Here is an 18,041-nt window from a genome sequence, read left to right on the forward strand (position 1 = left end):
AAGCAGCTGCATTCAGGTGGCTATGTCGGAAGCACACACCGTGAAGGTAATAGACTGATCTCTGCATTGTATTTGTAGAAAGGAAAAAAAAAAAAGGAAATATTTTATCAAGTCTTTCATGTAATATGCCATGGAGAATTCCCCATTGTGGGGCACTGGAAAAGAACTGAGTCCTCTCAGGGACAAAACAAGGAATTCCAGATGGAAGTTGTCCTGCTGCTGGTATTGGGAATTCCCTATATCAAACCTCTAAAATGGAATAGGGTGAGGGGCATGTGAGCATGTGGAGGTGTTGGCAGGAATCTGACGGTATGGGACTAGTGTTTGTCCACAGGGCAAAACAACATCTTCCCCTTACCCTACACTGCCACTCTGCCCTCTCCCCTGGGCTTTCTCTAAATGAGGCACAGACACGAGGGCGTCGAACATTGTTCACTGGGCTAGTTCCCAGCACCCCTCAATTTAGAGCCTTCTGGTGGAGTTGGGTTGAAGCACAGGCTTGGACTCAAGAATGAAGCAGAATCTCTTTGACTACTTCTGCATCTTACCACCACTGACCCCTAATGTGCAAGGATGATGACTCAGCCCCAAATCTCCAGTGAGAAGAAAGAAAGAGAGAGTGATGTGGCAGCACCCCAGCCTTCACAGGTTGGCACTGGCTCAGTTTACTGCTTAATATTGCAAGAGAGAGAGAACATGCACATGTCCTACTGCATGGGTGCCACCTCACAGCGTGCAGTGGTACTGCACTCAGTGAGTGCTCTGGAATCTGGCCCGTGTAAAGGAGTGGGGAAAGGGCCTGGGAGTGGGGGCTTTCCCTTGCCTGGGGAGAGGAAAGAGAAGCGTGACCCTAGTAGATTCCCTGCTAGTTAGAACCACGGATGGGAACTGATCTGATCCTAGGAAAAGGAGGTCACGTGTAAAATCTCAAGGGATTTTGCTGTTAAAATCTCAAATGTGCCAGTTCTGGAAAGTGTTAAAATGTGGACCTGTTGAGAAAAACAAATGTGAATTCACAAAAGTGTATTTTCATTAGAAAATGAAGAAGCAATAAAATCTGGCATATAATCGCTGATGCTTTTAAAACTTTTATCATGTTGGAAATCAATCACGTGCTTTGGTTGACAACATACAACTATATTTATAAAATATAACAGGGTGAGGTTTATATAAATTACAAAACAAGGATATTTGCTTTATACATGTATTATAACATGTTGATTACTTTCAAAAAGCAAGCACTACAAGAAAATATGAAGGTGGATACAGTAAAGTAAATATATCAAATTGCAATGTTCAGAATTAGCTAGTTCTAACACTGGTTCAAAATCATTGCATACAAACATTTACTTTTTCACATGTGAGATAAACTGATAGGCTAGAAGGTAGTTGGCAAGAAAGGGAGATGGCTTTACGGAAATGATTTTTACAGTGATCAGCTTTTACCATACATGCTATTCAAATAAAAGGTATTAGATTTTATTTTATTGGACGATGATAAAATAAAGGCCAGACAATAAGAAAGAGGCAAATCTTTGGTTAATGATTTCTTTACCTGAAGAGATATTTAATTCCTGGAAGATTACTCCAAGGTTAAGGAAGAAGACTTCTGGAAACCGATAAAATGTGGATCTACTGACAAAAATAAATGTAAGTTCACACACAAAAAATCACCCCTGAAACTAATATTACGCTGTATGTGAGCTGACTGGAATTTAGATAAAAACACAAAAAAAGAAAAAAAAAAAGAAAAACAAAGCAACAAAATCTAGCATATAGATGCTATTTTAAAACTTTAAATGGTGGGTATAAATTGAACACATGTAGCTACCTTTACAAAATGCAAGAGGGTGAAGTATACATAAATTTAAAAACATAGGAGTGTGATTTCATAAATCTATTATAACATGTTGATTGTTAAAAATAATCTAGGACTATGAGAAAAAAATAAGTGCAAAACTACTAAGTATAGCAATTTTAAACTCCAGAAGTTTCTATTTCTAACACTGGATCAAAATCACTCCAGATACCTTATTGCTCATCTATTAAATAAAAGGGTAGGTTAGCAGGCGGAAAGCAAGAAAGAGGGATAACTTGAAATAAATGAATATCCTAAAAATTGGCTTACACCAATATACGCTATTCAAAAAAATATATTACATTTTACCACTATGCTAAAATAAAGAGAAAGGGAACAAGAAAGAGATGAATCATGGTTTTGGGATATATGTTTCTGGAAGATTCCTCCAAAGTTAGGAAAATAGATTCTCCATAACATTATATGTTTGGGACCTTTATTAGTTTCATGGCTCATTTAAATTTTGTTGGGATCAGGAACATCCCTGCCTTGGAAGATAATGTACAAGGGGGATACTTTCCTTGCACTTCCTACCACAACCCCTCCCCATCTCCCTTTGTTGTTTTCTTTTTTCTTTTTTTCTTTTTTTTCTTTTTTGCCTAAGGAACTGATTATTTATTTATTTATTTATTTATGTTATTTTTAATTTTTAATTATTTTTATATATGAAATTTATTGTCAAATTGGTTTCCATAGGACACCCAGTGCTCATCCCAAAAGGTGCCCTCCTCAATACCCATCACCCACCCTCCCCTCCCTCCCACCCCCCATCAACCCTCAGTTTGTTCTCAGTTTGTAAGAGTCTCTTATGCTTTGGCTCCCTCCCTCTCTAACCTCTTTTTTTTTTTTCCTTCCCCTCCCCCATGGACTTTTGTTAAGTTTCTCAGGATCCACATAAGAGTGAAAACATATGGTATCTGTCTTTCTCTGTATGACTTATTTCACCTAGCATAACACTCTCCAGTACCATCCACGTTGCTACAAAAGGCCAGATTTCATTCTTTCTCATTGCCACATAGTATTCCATTGTGTATATAAACCACAATTTCTTTATCCATTCGTCAGTTGATGCACATTTAGGCTCTTTCCATAATTTGGCTATTGTTGACAGTGCTGCTATAAACACTGGGGTACAAGTGCCCCGATGCATCAGCATTCCTGTATCCCTTGGGTAAATTCCTAGCAGTGCTATTGCTGGGTCATAAGGTAGATCTATTTTTAATTTTTTGAGGAACCTCCACACTGATTTCCAGAGTGGCTGCACCAGTTTGCATTCCCACCAACAGTGCAAGAAGTTTCCCGTTCCTCCACATCCTTGCCAGTATCTATAGTCTCCTGATTTGTTCATTTTGGCCACTCTGACTGGCGTGAGATGATATCTGAGTGTGGTTTTGATTTGTATTTCCCTGATGAGGAGTGACGTTGAGCATCTTTTCATGTGCCTCTTGGCCATCCGAATGTCTTCTTTAGAGAAGTGTCTATTCATGTTTTCTGCCCATTTCTTCACTGGGTTATTTGTTTTTCGGGTGTGGAGTTTGGTGAGCTCTTTATAGATTTTGGATACTCGCCTTTTGTCCGATATGTCATTTGCAAATATCTTTTCCCATTTCGTTGCTTGCCTTTTAGTTTTGTTGGTTGTTTCTTTTGCTGTGCAGAAGGTTTTTATCTTCATGAGTTCCCAACAGTTCATTTTTGCTTTTAATTCCCTTGCCTTTGGGGATGTGTCAAGTAAGAAATTGCTGCGGCTGAGGTCAGAGAGGTTTTTTCCTGCTTTCTCCTCTAGGGTTTTGATGGTCTCCTGTCGCACATTCAGGTCCTTTAGCCATTTTGAGTTTATTTTTGTGAATGGTGTAAGGAAGTGGTCTAGTTTCATCCTTCTGCATGTTGCTCTCCAGTTCTCCCAGCACCATTTGTTAAAGAGACTGTCTTTTTTTCCATTGGATATTCTTTCCTGCTTTGGCAAAGATGAGTTGGCCATACTTTTGTCGGTCTAGTTCTGGGGCTTCTGTTCTATTCCATTGGTCTATGTGTCTGGTTTTTGTGCCAATACCATGCTGTCTTGAGGATTACAGCTTTATAGTAGACGCTAACGTCTGAGATTGTGATGCCTCTTGCTTTGGTCTTCTTCTTCAAAATTACTTTGGCTATTCGGGCCTTTTGTGGTTCCATACAAATTTTAGGATTGCTTGTTCTAGTTTCGAGAAGAATGCTGGTGCAATTTTGATTGGGATTGCATTGAATGTGTAGATAGCTTTGGGTAGTGTTGACATTTTAACAATACTTATTCTTCCAATCCATGACCATGGACTGTTTTTCCATTTCTTTGTGTCTTCTTCAGTTTCCTTCATAAGCTTTCTATAGTTTTCAGCATGCAGATCTTTTATATCTTTGGTTAGGCTTATTCCTAGGTATTTTATGCTTCTTGGTGCAATTGTGAATGGGATCAGTTTCTTTATCTGTCTTTCTGTTGCTTCATTATCAGTGTATAAGAATGCAACTGATTTCTGTACATTGATTTTGTATCCTGCGATTTTGCTGAATTCATGTATCAGTTCTAGTAGACTTTTGGTGGAGTCTATCGGGTTTTCCGTGTATAATATCATGTCATCTGCAAAAAGTGAAAGCTTGGGGCGCCTGGGTGGCGCAGTCGGTTAAGCGACCGACTTCAGCCAGGTCACGATCTCGCGGTCCGTGAGTTCGAGCCCCGCGTCAGGCTCTGGGCTGATGGCTCAGAGCCTGGAGCCTGTTTCCGATTCTGTGTCTCCCTCTCTCTCTGCCCCTCCCCCGTTCATGCTCTGTCTCTCTCTGTCCCAAAAATAAATAAATGTTAAAAAAAAAAAAAAAAAAAAGTGAAAGCTTGACTTCATCTTTGCCAATTTTGATGCCTTTGATTTGATTTTGATGTCTGATTGCTGATGCTAGCACTTCCAACACTATGTGAAACAACAACGGTGAGAGTGGACATCCCTGTCGTGTTCCTGATCTCAGGGGGAAAGCTCTCAGTTTTTCCCCATTGAGGATGATGTTAGCTGTGGGCTTTTCATAAGTGGCTTTTTTTAATTTTTAAGTATCTTCCTTCTATCCTGACTTTCTCGAGGGTTTCTTTTAAGAAAGGATGCTGAGTTTTGTCAGATGCTTTTTCTGCATCGATTGACAGGATCATACGGTTCTTATCTTTTCTTTTATTAATGTGATGTATCACATTGATTGATTTGTGAATGTTGGACTAGCCCTGCAGCCCAGGAATGAATCCTACTCGATCGTGGTGTATAATTCTTTTTACATGCTGTTGAATTTGATTTGCGAGTATCTTATTGAGAATTTTTGCATCCATATTCATCAGGGATATTGGCCTCTGGTTCTCTTTTTTACTGGGTCTCTGTCTGGTTTAGGAATCAAAGTAATGCTGGCTTCATAGAATGAGTCTGGAAGTTTTCCTTCCCTTTCTATGTTTTGGAACAGCTTGAGAAGGATAGGTATTATCTCTGCTTTAAATGTCTGGTAGAATTCCCCTGGGAAGCCATGTGGTCCTGGACTCTTATTTGTTGGGAGATATTTGATAACTGATTCAATTTCTTCGCTGGTTATGGGTCTGTTCAAGCTTTCTAATTTCTTCCTGTTTGAGCTTTGGAGTTGTGTGGGTGCTTAGGAATTTGCCCATTTCTTCCAGGTTGTCCAGTTTGTTGGCATATACTTTTTCATAGCATTCCCTGATAATTGCTTGTATTTCTGAGGGATTGGTTGTAATAATTCCATTTTTATTCATGATTTTATCTATTTGGGTCATCTCCCTTTTCTTTTTGAGAAGCGTGTCTAGAGGTTGATAAATTTTGTTTGTTTGTTTTTATTTTTTTCAAAAAAATTTTTTTAACGTTTATTTATTTTTGAGACAGAGAGAGACAGAGCATGAACAGGGGAGGAGCAGAGAGAGAGGGAGACACAGAATCTGAAACAGGCTCCAGGCTCTGAGCTGTCAGCACAGAGCCTGACACGGGGCTCGAACTCACGGACCGTGAGATCATGACCTGAGCCGAAGTCGGACGATTAACCGACCAAGCCACCCAGGCGCCCCTATTTATGTTTTCAAAAAACCAACTCTTGGTTTCATCGATCTGCTCTAAAGATGTTTTTTTGTTTTTTTTTTTTTTTTTTTTTTTTTTAGATTCTCTATTGTTTATTTCTGCTCTGATCTTTATTATGTCTCTTCTTCTGCTGGGTTTAGGCTGCCTTTGCTGTTCTGCTTCTGTTTCCTTTAGGTGTGCTGTTAGATTTTGTATTTGGGATTTTTCTTGTTTCTTGAGATAGGCCTGGATTGCAACATATTTTCCTCATAGGACTGCCTTCGCTGCATCCCAAAGCGTTTGGATTGTTGTATTTTCATTTTCATTTGTTTCCATATATTTTTTTTAATTTCTTCTCTGATTACCTGGTTGACCCATTCATTCTTTAGTAGGGAGTTCTTTAACCTCCATGCTTTTGGAGGTTTCCCAGACTTTTTCCTGTGGTTGATTTCAAGCTTCATCGCATTGTGGTCTGAAAGTATGCATGGTATGATCTCAATTCGTTTACACTTACGAAGGGCTGTTTTGTGATTCAGTATGTGATCTATCTTGGAGAATGTTCCATGTGCACTCGAGAAGAAAGTATATTCTGTTGCTTTGGGATGCAGAGTTCTGAATATATCTGTCAAGTCTATCTGATCCAATGTATCATTCAGGGCCCTTGTTTCTTTATTGATCCTGTGTCTCGATGATCTATCCATTGTTGTAAGTGGGGTATTAAAGTCCCTTGCAATTACCACATTCTTATCAATAAGGTTGCTTATGTTTGTAGTTAATTGTTTTATATATTTGGGGGCTCCGGTATTCGGCGCATAGACATTTATAATTGTTAGCTCTTCCTGATGGATAGACCGTGTAATTATTATATAATGCCCTTCTTCATCTCTTGTTACAGCCTTCAATTTAAAGTCTAGTTTGTCTGATATAAGTATGGCTACTCCAGCTTTCTTTTGACTTCCAGTAGCATGATAGATAGTTCTCCATCCCCTCACTTTCAATCTGAAGGTGTCCTCAGGTCTAAAATGAGTCTCTTGTAGACAGCAAGTAGTTGGGTCTTGTTTTTTATCCATTCTGATACCCTATGTCTTTTTGTTGGTGCATTTAGTCCATTTATATTCAGTGTTATTATAGAAAGATATGGGTTTAGAGTCCTTGTGATGTCTGTAGGTTTAATTCTTGTAGTGATGTCTCTGGTACTTTGTGGTCCTTATAACATTTCACTCACAGAATCCCCCTTAGGATCTCTTGTAGGGCTGGTTTAGTGGTGATGAATTCCTTCAGTTTTTGTTTCTTTGGGAAGACCTTTATCTCTCCTTCTATTCTGAATGACAGACTTGCCTGATAAAGGATTCTCGGCTGCATATTTTTTCTGTTCATCACATTGACGATTTCCTGCCATTCCTTTCTGGCCTGCCAAGTTTCAGTAGATAGATCCGTGACTAGTCTTATCGGTCTCCCTTTATATGTTAGAGCGTGTTTGTCCCTAGCTGCTTTCAGAATTTTCTCTTTATCCTTGTATTTTGCCAGTTTCACTATGCTATGTCATGCAGAAGATCGATTCAAGTGACGTGTGAAGGGAGTTCCCTGTTCCTCTTGGATTTCAATGCGTTTCTCCTTCCCCAGATCAGGGAAGTTCTCAGCTATGATTTGTTCAAGTCCACCTTCAGCCCCTTTTTCTCTCTCTTCCTCCTCTGGAATCCCTATTATACGGATATTGTTACGTTTCATTGCACCACTTAGTTCTCTAAGTCTCCCCTCATACTCCTGGATTTTTTAATCTCTCTTTTTCTCAGCTTCCTCTTTTTCCATAATTTTATCTTCTAACTCACCTATTCTGTCCTCTGCCTCTTCAATCCGAGCTGTGGTCGCCTCTATTTCATTTTGCACCTCATTTATTGCATTTTTTAGCTCCTCCTGACTGTTTCTTAGTCCCTTGATCTCTGTAGTAATAGATTCTCTGCTGTCCTCTATGCTTTTTTCAAGCCCAGCGATTAATTTTATGACTATTATTCTAAATTCTTGTTCCGTTATGTTGCTTAAATCGGTTTTGATCAGTTCGTTAGCCATCGCTACTTCCTGGAGTTTCTTTTGAGGAGAATTCTTCCATTTTGTCATTTTGGATAGTCCCTGGAGTGGCGCGGAACTGCAGGGCTCTTCCTCTGTGCTGTCTGGAGTAACTTGCGTTGGTGGGCGGGGCCACAGTCAGACCTGATGTCTGTCCCCAGCCCACCGCTGGGGCCACAGTCAGACTGGTGTGTAGCTTATCTTCCCCTCTCCCAGGGGCAGGACTCACTGTGGAGTGGTGTGGCCCCTGCCTGGGCTACTTACACCCTGCCAGGCTTGTGGTGCTACTTCTGTGGGATCTGGTGTATTAGCCAGGGTGGTTCTGCAAGGTGCACAGTGGCGGGAGGGGCAGGCTCAGCTCGCTTTGCCTTCAGTGGTTTGCTACGGGAGGGGCCCTGTGGCACTGGGTGGGAGGCAGACAGACCCGTCAGAGGGATGGATCCACAGAAGGACAGCGTTGGGTGTTTGTGTGGTGCAAGCAAGTTCTGTGACAGAAAGTGGTTCCCTTTGGGATTTCGGTTGGGGGATGGGCGAGGGAGATGGCACTGGCCAGTGTCCTTGTTCCCAGCTGAGCTGAGCTCTGTCTTCTGGGTCTCAACACCTCTCCCTCCCGGTGTCCTCTCGCTCTCCTTCTCTCCAAGCAGAGCTGTTGACTTATAACATTCCAGATGTTGAGTCCTGCTGGCTGTCAGTACTCACGCAATCCGGCCCCTCTGCTTTTGCAAGTCAGACTCGGGGGCTCTGCTTTGCTGGGCAGGCTGCCCCTCCACTGCTCCGGCTCCCTCCCACCAGTCCGTGTAGCGGGCACCGCCTCTCTGCCCTTCCTACCCTCTTCCGTGGGCCTCTTGCCTACACTTGGCTCCGGAGAGTCCGTTCTGCTAGTCTTCTGGCGGTTTTCTGGGTTCTTTAGGCAGATGTGGGTGGAATCTAAGTGATCAGCAGGACGCGGTGAGCCCAGTGTCCTCTTACGCTGCCATCTTCCTCCAGTCTCCTCTCCCTTTGTTGTTTTCAAATACACCTATTTATTAAAGTGTAACTTACCAAATATTATACAAGTAAACACACCACACCTATGCAATCACCACTCAATCTGAAATGTAGAATATCATGTAGCTCCCTACCAAGGCCCTCTTGTGCCCCTTCCCAGTTACCCCCATCCCTCGTCTGCAAAGTAACCACAGCTCTCACCTCCAGCAGCAAGGTGTAAATTTGTCTGATTTTAAATTTATGTGAATGGAATCATATAGTATAGAGTCTTCTGTGTGTGGCTTCTTTTCACTCAACATCATTTTCCTGCGTTTTATCCATGCTCTTGGGTATGGTAGTTATCCAATCATTTAATTGTTACATTTTATTCTATCATGGGAATGGGTATGATTTATTCATTAATTTTACTTGTTATAAATATTTGGGTAGTTTGTTGGGTTTTTTTTGGTCTGGGATAGTACATATTTTGTGATATGAACAATACTGTACATATTTTAGAGATAATTGTACTTACAGATGTGCATTTGTAGAGTTACTTACAAGCTGAACAGCTAGGTCATAGGACATTGCCTACACTCAGCCTTATTAAACAGTACCAAAGAAATTTCCAAAATGATCGTACCACTTAAAAAAAATGTTGTGTGGTAAAACGTATATAACATAATAGTTATCATTTCAACCATTCATAAGTGTAGAATTCTGTGGTATTAAATAACATTCACAATGTATCCATCACCATCACCACTAACTATACTTAAAACTTTGTCATCATCCCCAACATAAACTATGTACCTATTAAAAAAATAACTCCCCATTTCTTACTCCCACCAGCCCCTAACAATCTCTTATTCTACTTTTTGCCTGTATGAATTTGCCTATTCTAGGTAACTCATGTAAGTGAAATATGTTATATGATACGAATATAAATATGGTATTTGTTTTACTGCGTCTGGCTTGTTTTAGGTAGCATAACGTTTTCAAGGTCCACCAATGTTGAGGTGTATGTCAAAATTTCATTTTTTATGTCTGAATAATATTCCGTTGTGTGTATATACCTTATTTTGCCTACCCGTTCATCCGTTGATGGACACATGGCTGTTTACACCTCATGGCTATTGTCAATAATGCTGCTATGAACATGGGTACACACATTTCTGTTCAAGTCTGTGTTTTCAATTTTTTCTGGATATATACCTTTGAGTAGAATTGCTAGGTCATATGGTAGTTCTGTGTTTAACTTTTTAAGAAGCTGCCAGCACCTCAGCCATGAAAAGCTGTGATCAGCAATCAGAACACAGAACCTCGACATTTAGAGAGCAAGGTCCTTATTGCCCACACTGGCTCCAGCAAGCCACACCAGCTGCCTGCCTGTATTTTCTTCTAAACACTTTATTATTTAACATTTATTATTTAGATGTGAAATACATCTCAAATGTATTATTTCACATTTTGTGAGGATGGGGGAATATTCTTTATAGAGATTCTATATATAGAGATATACAGTTGATACCACACAAGTTATTAAAAAGACCATCTTCTCCCCCACCTCACTGCAATGGCATTTACATCATCAATGACCATAGTGTGCATGCATGTTTCCGGATTCTTTAGTGTATTCCATCTGTCTGTTTATCCTTGCACCAACAATATAATGTCTTCATTATAACTTTCTATTAACTCTTCTTACAGAGTCCTTCAGCTATGCTTTTCTTCTTCAAGATTACTTTGGTTCTTTCTCCCCATTTACATTTCCATATACATTTTAGACAATTTCCAAAAATCCTGCTGTGTTTTTAAAATTTAATTAAATTTAAATTGGTTCAAATTCCAGTATAGTTAACATGTACTGTCATATAAGTTTCAGGTGTACAATATACTGATTCAACAATTCCATTCATCACCCAGTGCTCATCACAACAAGTGCACTCCTTAATCTCCATCGCCTATTTCACCTCAACCACCCACCTATAGAGTTTGTTCTCTATAGTAAGAGTCTGTTGCTTGGCTTCTCTCTCTTTCTCTCTCCCTCTTCTTCTCCTTCTCCCTCTCCCTCTCCCTCTCCTTCTCTCTTCCTTTACTCTTGTAGTTGCTGTTGTTTCTTAAGTTCCACACATGAGCGAAATCATATAGTATTTGTCTTTCTCTGACTGACTTATTTCACTTAGCATTATACTCTCCAGCTCCATCCATGCCACTGCAAATGGCAATATTTCTTTGTTTTTTTTTTATGGCTGAATAATATTCTTTGTATATTTTGGATGTTTACCTTTTATCAGATATGTCATTTGCAAATATCTTCTCCCATCCCATAGGATGCCTTTTAGTTTTGTTGGTTGTTTCCTTCACCGTGCAGTAGCTTTTTATTTTGATGTAGTCCCAATAGTTTATTTTTGCTTTTATTTCCCTTGTCTCAGGAGACATAGCTGGAAAAATGTTGCTGTGGCCAACGTCAGAGACCTTACTGCCTGTGCTCTCTTTCAAGGATTTTTATGTTTTTAGGACTCACACTTAGGTCTTTAATCCATTGTGAGTTTATTTTTGTGTGTGGTGTAAGAAAGCAGTCCAGTTTCATTCTTTTGAATGTTGCTGTCCGTTTTTCCTGACAGCATTTGTTGAAGAGACTGTATTTTTTTTTCCCATTGGATATTCTTTCCTGCTTTGTCGAAGATCAATTGCCCATATAGTTGTGGGTTCTTTTCTGGGTTTTCTATTCTGTTCTATTGATCTATGTGTCTACTTTTGTGCCATACCATGCTGTTTTGATTATTACAGCTTTGTACTGTAACTTGAAGTCTGGAATTGTGATGCCTCCAGCTCTGCCCTTTTTTTTTTTTTTTTTTTTTTTTTCGAAATTGCTTTGGCCATTCAGGGTCTTTTGTGGTTCCATCTAAATTTTGGGATTTTTTTGTTCTAGTTTTGTGAAAACTGATGTTGGTTATTTTGACAGGGATTGAATTAAATGTGTAGATTGCTTTGGGTAGTAGAGCCATTTAAAGAATATTTGTTCTTCCAATCTGTGAGCATGGAATGTCTTTCCATTTCTTTGCGTCCTCTTCAATTTCTTTCATTAGTGTTTTATAGTTTTCAGAGTACAGGTCTTTCACCTCATCGGTTAAGGTTATTTCTAGGTATCTTATTGGTTTTGGTGCAATTGTAAGTGGGATTGATTCCTTAATTTCTCTTTCTGCTGCTTCATTATCGGTGTATAGAAATGAAACAGATTTCTGCACATTGATTTTGCATCCTGCGACTTTACCAAATTCATTTTTCAGTTCTAATAGTTTTATTTTTTTGTGAAGTCATTAGGGTTTTCTCTATAGAGTATCATGTCATCTGCAAATAGTGAAAGTTTTACTTCTTCCTTACCAGTTTCGGTGCCTTTTATTTCCTATTGTTTAATTGATGTGTCCAGCTAGGACTTCCAGTACTATGTGGAATAAAACTGGTGAGAGTGGACACCCCTGTCTTGTTCCTGACCTTAGGAGGAAAGCTCTCAGTTTTTCCTTGAAAAATCTGCTGTGTTTAAAAAATTTTATTACATCACCATTTGTTAAAGAGACTGTCTTTTTTCCATTGGATATTCTTTCATGCTTTGTCAAAGATTAGTTGGCCATACGTTTGTGGGTCTAGTTCTGGGGTTTCTATTCTATTCCATTGGTCTATGTGTCTGTTTTTGTGCCAATCCCATGCTGTCTTGAGGATTACAGCTTTGTAGTAGAGGCTGATGTCTGGGATTGTGATGCCTCCTGCTTTGGTCTTCTTCTTCAAAATTACTTTGGCTATTCGGGGCCTTTTGTGGTTCCATATGAATTTTAGGATTGCTTGTTCTAGGTTTCACTCTTACGAGGATCCTGAGAAACTTAACAGAAACCCATGGGGGAGGGGAAGGAAAAAAAAAAAGAGGTTAGAGTGGAAGAGAGCCAAAGCATAAGAGACTCTTAAAAACTGAGAACAAACTGAGGGTTGATGGGGGGTGGGAGGGAGGGGAGGGTGGGTGATGGGTATTGAGGAGGGCACCTTTTGGGATGAGCACTGGGTGTTGTATGGAAACCAATTTGACAATAAACTTCATAAAAAAATAAAAAAAAATTATTACACTGTTTGTATAGAGCAATTTGGGCAGTATTTACATCTTACATTATTGAGACTTCCATCCAGGGGCGTGGTATTTATTTAGATTTCCTTTAATTGTTCTAAATAATGGGTTGTGTCTTGCATTTCTTTCCTTAGATTGATTCCTAGGTATTTTATTTTTATGTTATTGTAGACGGCATTACCTTTGCTATTTCCTTTCCTTTTGTTTGTTCATTTTTGTTTATAGAAAAATAATTAATAGTTATGCGTCCTCTTGCCTCCTGCAACCTTGCTAAGTTCACTTATTAATTCTAACAGTTTGTAAATTCTTTGGATTTTTCTATGTGTTTAATAATATCATGTGTGAATGATAACATTTATATTCCATCCTTTCCAATTCTATATTCTTTTCCTTGTCTATCTGTTCCATTTTCAGTTTCAGGTAGGATGCTTTAAATAATTCACCACTATTGATGTTTGCTACCTGTTTTATGGATAGTATTTACCAGGTTCAGTATTTAACAGTTCTATTCACTAATTTCCTAAGAATTTTTCAAAAAATAATTAATTTTGTAAAATTATATGTTTCTATATCCATTGAGATTGTCATATAACTTAACTCCCTTCTATTAATATGTGGAACTACACTGATAGATTTTCCAACATTAAATCACCCTTGCCTTGCTTAATCATGCCTTAATCACCATGGACTATCCCTTATATATATTGCTGATTCTATTTGTTAATATTTTGTAATTCTCCTTTTTGTAAGGTCTGTTTCTGGTCTTGGGTTCAGATTTTTGCTAGAGAGTTAAAATCATTGGAAAGAGTAATTTTTCTAGTCTTTCAAAGACTTTATTTGTAATTGGTGCTATTTATTGTCTTTTTTTTTAGACTGGTTGACACACAATGCTACATTAGTTTTCAAGATAGTGTTGAATATACTGTACAGCACAGTGATGCTCAACATCACCGACCATCAGGAAATGCAAATCAAAACCACAATGAGATATCACCTCACACCTGTCAGAGTGGCTAAAATAAAAAACCACAAGAAATAACAAATGTTGGAGAGGATGTGGAGAAAAAGGAACCCTCGTAGACTGCTGGTGGGAATGGAAATTGGTATAGCCATTGTGGAAAATAGTCTCAAGGTTCCTCAAAAAATGCATAATAGAAATGCCGTACAATCCAATAGTTCCACTACTGGATATTACCCAAAGGAAAAACAAACAAACAAACAAACAAACAAACACCCTGCTGATTCAAAATATGTATGCACCCCTATGTTTATTGCAATACTATTTACAATTGTCAAGATGTGGAAGCAAACTTAGTGTCCATCAATAGACAAATGGATAAGGAAGGTGTGGTATACATACACAATGGAGTATGATGCAGCCATAAAATTGGTGGCGTTTCTTTCCCAAGTGTTTGGAAGGATTCGTTGGTTGAACTGTCTATGCCTGAAATGTTCTTTGTGGGAAAATGTTCAATAACATACAGTTTAAACAATAACCTTAAGATCAATCATATTTTCTATTTCTTCTGTCAGATTTGGTAAGTTGTTTCTTTCGAGGAATTTTTCATTTTATTTAAATCCTCAAATTTTTTTAGTGTAAAGTTGTCCATAACAATTTTACACCAGTTACCTTTTCAATATCTATGTCTTCATGTTGTGATCTCATTCATTCTCGATATGGTCATTTATGCTTTCTCTATGTTTGTTTTCTTGATCAGTCATGCTATTGGTTTATCAGTCATAATCTTTACAAACAAATGTTAGCTGTATTTTCTCTATCGTATGTCTGTTTTTCTGTTTCATTGATATCTTCATTTTTTTAAAGTTTTTAAATTCATTAAGCTTTAATGTAATTACAGATATATTTTTGTCTAAATCTACCATCTTACTATCTGCTTCTGTGTCTCCCATGTGTTTGATGTCTTTTTCTTTTTTTGGTTTTGGTTTTGGTTTCGGTTTTGTCATATTCTGATTAACTAAGTATTTATCATCATTTTATATTTCCTCTTCAGAAGCTGGTTACATGTATAATTCTTTTCTTTCTGTGACGATTCTCAAGAACACACTATGGGGGCGCCTGGGTGACTCAGTCAGTTCAGCGCCTGACTCCTGATTTTGGCACAGGCTGTGATCTCACGGTTTGTGGAATCGAGCCCCCTGTGGGGCTCCACACTGACAGCGCAGAGCCTGCGCTGGGATTCTTCTGTGTCTCTCTCTCAGCTCCTACCCCACTCTCAGACGCTCGTGCTCTCTGTCTCAAAATAAATAAATACACTTAAGAAAAGAAGAACACACTATGCATTTTGCTAATTAGAGTCTTTTTTTTTTTATGGATACTTTCACTACTTCCCAGAAAAGGCCAAGGATATTAAAACACTTAGTTCCCTTCATGTCCCTCATCTTCTGTGTTATTTTAAGCATGCATTTTAATTTTACATATATTTTAAGGTCCATATTATACTATTTCGTACACCAATAATCATTTAGAATAACCCATATATTTTCCCCTTCCGTTTCCGTTTATTCTTTTCGTATCTCCATGTTTCCATTGGTGATCATTTCACTCTACCTGAAGGATGTCCATTCTGCTCCATTCTCTCTCCTTCCTCTCTGTCTGGCTCAAATTCGATATCTTATACTTATTCTCCATTTCTCATATATCTAACACTTACCTCTTTGTCTTCTATCCTTATTGCTTTCTATTTTTCATTCTGGATATTTTAATATGATATATTTTCTACTTCCTATTCCTTTCTTCTTGTCTTACCTGGTTCTAAACCAATCTGTTATGTTTTTAATTTCATTTATTTTATTTTCATTTCTAAATTTTTTATTGTGTTATTTTTATATATTTAGGCTTTCTGGTTAAATTCTTCTTGTCATCTAGTTTCTTGAATTCCAAATGCTGGATTATTTATGGATCTGTTCATTTTATTTCTTTTTCTTTTTCTTCTTTTTTAACCTGGGGTTCCTTCCATTTAGTCCTATCTTGTTCATGCCTGCTACTTTTTTTCTTTTTAGTTGTTTACTATACTTTGCATATAAAACATGTAGAGATCACTTAGGATTTTGGCCTCCAGAGAGGAATCATTTTGCCCTCTGGCACAAAGTTAGAATAGGAGACTGGACTAATGAATCCCCTTCCCAATTCTTATTTTTGATATTTGTATTATTTTTCACTTTGTCCATTTTCATAACTTTTACATTCTGTTCTGTGCCCATAACCCCTTGACTGTTTAGTCTTCGTTCTAGTTATAAATGGGATCATTGTTCAGCATCATTCATTATACTCACACTTTTCTATTCCTGGTTTATGTATTATTGTTCATCCATGAGTTAAATAGACTTCATCATTAAGCACTGTAATTATTCTTTTAATAGGGCCATTCCATACATTCTTTCATGTTTGAAAATGTACACAAATCACCTTTATATTCAACTGTTATCTTTGTTGTGTATGACACTTTTGAGTGATAGTCTGCTCACAGTTTTGTGCACATTGCTGCATTGCCTTCTGGAATGAAATGCTGGCGCCGCAAAATCTGAGCTCAAACTGATTTTTCCTCCTTGTAGGTGATTTGTCTTCTCTAGTTGACTATATGAATAATTACGTTGTTATACTTCCATTTAAATAACTTACCCTGGATTCATCTTTGTCATTATTTTTCTACACATTTTTCCAATATGTGGTGTTTTTTTGTTTTTTGTTTTTTTTGTTTGTTTTGTTTTGTTTTGAGCCAGAGCTTCAGCATTTTCTCTCTCTCTCTCTCTCTCTCTCTCTCTCTCTCTGTGTGTGTGTGTGTGTGTGTGTGTTTTACTTCAAGGGAAATTTCCTACACTGTTGAAATGTTATTAGATTTCATATATTTTTAGGGATCCAACTAAACTAATTTTGTATTAATTTTGTTCCCCATTTTTATGACTTTCCTAACTGCTGTAGTTTTCCTGTTTCCTTTCTTTGCACTCACTGTAAAGATCACAAGCCAGTTTCTTCTTTGACGTTATTCTTTTTAAAATAAGCTTTTCATTTTTGAAGTGCTTTATATTTACAGAAAACTTATGAAGATAGTACAGACTTTATGGAGAGTTTCCTTTTTTATTAACCCCTTATGTTAGTATAGTAAATTTTCCACAATTAGCAAAATAATATTAAAACGTATTATTTTTTTAAACTTTATTTATTTCTGTATGTATGTATGTATGTATTTATTTATTTTGAGAGAGACAGAGAGAGGGAGAGAGGCAGAGAGAGGAGAGAGAGAATCCCAAGCACGTCCCACACTGTTAGTGTGGAGCCTGATGCGGGGCTCGAAATCAGGCACCATGAGATCATGACCTGAGTGGAAGTCAAGAGTCGGATGCTTAACCGGCTGAGCCACTTCAGGCACCCCAATATTAATATTTATTAACTAAAGCCTACACTTCCTTGGTTTTACCTACTCTCTTTCTGTTATAAGATCCCATCCAGGATACCACATTTAGTCGTCACTTCTCCTCAGGTTCCTCCTGCCTGTGACAGTTTTCTTAGTCTTTCTTTGTTTTTGATGACCTTGACAGTGTTGAGGAAGTATTGGTCAGATATTTTGCAGAATGCCCCTAACTTGGATTTCGTCTCATGTTTGTTTCATGATTAGACTGGGGTTTGGGGTTTGGAGGAGGAAGATCACAGCACAGAGGTTAAGTGTTATTCTCATCACATTATATTAATTTTTTTTTACATTTATTTATTGTTGAGAGACAGAGTGAGACAGAGCACAAGCAGGGGAGAGACAGAGAAAGAAGGAGACACAGAATCTGAAGCGGGCTCCAGGCTCCGAGCAAGCATTCAGCACAGAGCCTGACGCTGGGCTCGAACCCACGAACTGGGAGATCATGACCTGAGCCAAAGTCTGTCACTTAACCAACTGAGCCACCCAGGCGCCCCGCCCCATCACATTATATTCAGGGTACATTCTATCAACATGATTTATCACTC

General features: G+C 38.3%; 1 protein-coding gene across 1 annotated transcript in view; it reads right to left on the reverse strand.

Annotated features, from left to right (window-relative positions):
* Positions 1–18,041, reverse strand: part of LOC122477061 (melanoma-associated antigen D4-like) — a 30,869-nt gene that overhangs the window by 9,252 nt on the left and 3,576 nt on the right. The gene's annotated exons all lie outside the window — the stretch shown is intronic.

The sequence above is a fragment of the Prionailurus bengalensis genome, chromosome X (genome assembly GCF_016509475.1).
Source record: "Prionailurus bengalensis isolate Pbe53 chromosome X, Fcat_Pben_1.1_paternal_pri, whole genome shotgun sequence".
Taxonomy (NCBI): domain Eukaryota; kingdom Metazoa; phylum Chordata; class Mammalia; order Carnivora; family Felidae; genus Prionailurus; species Prionailurus bengalensis.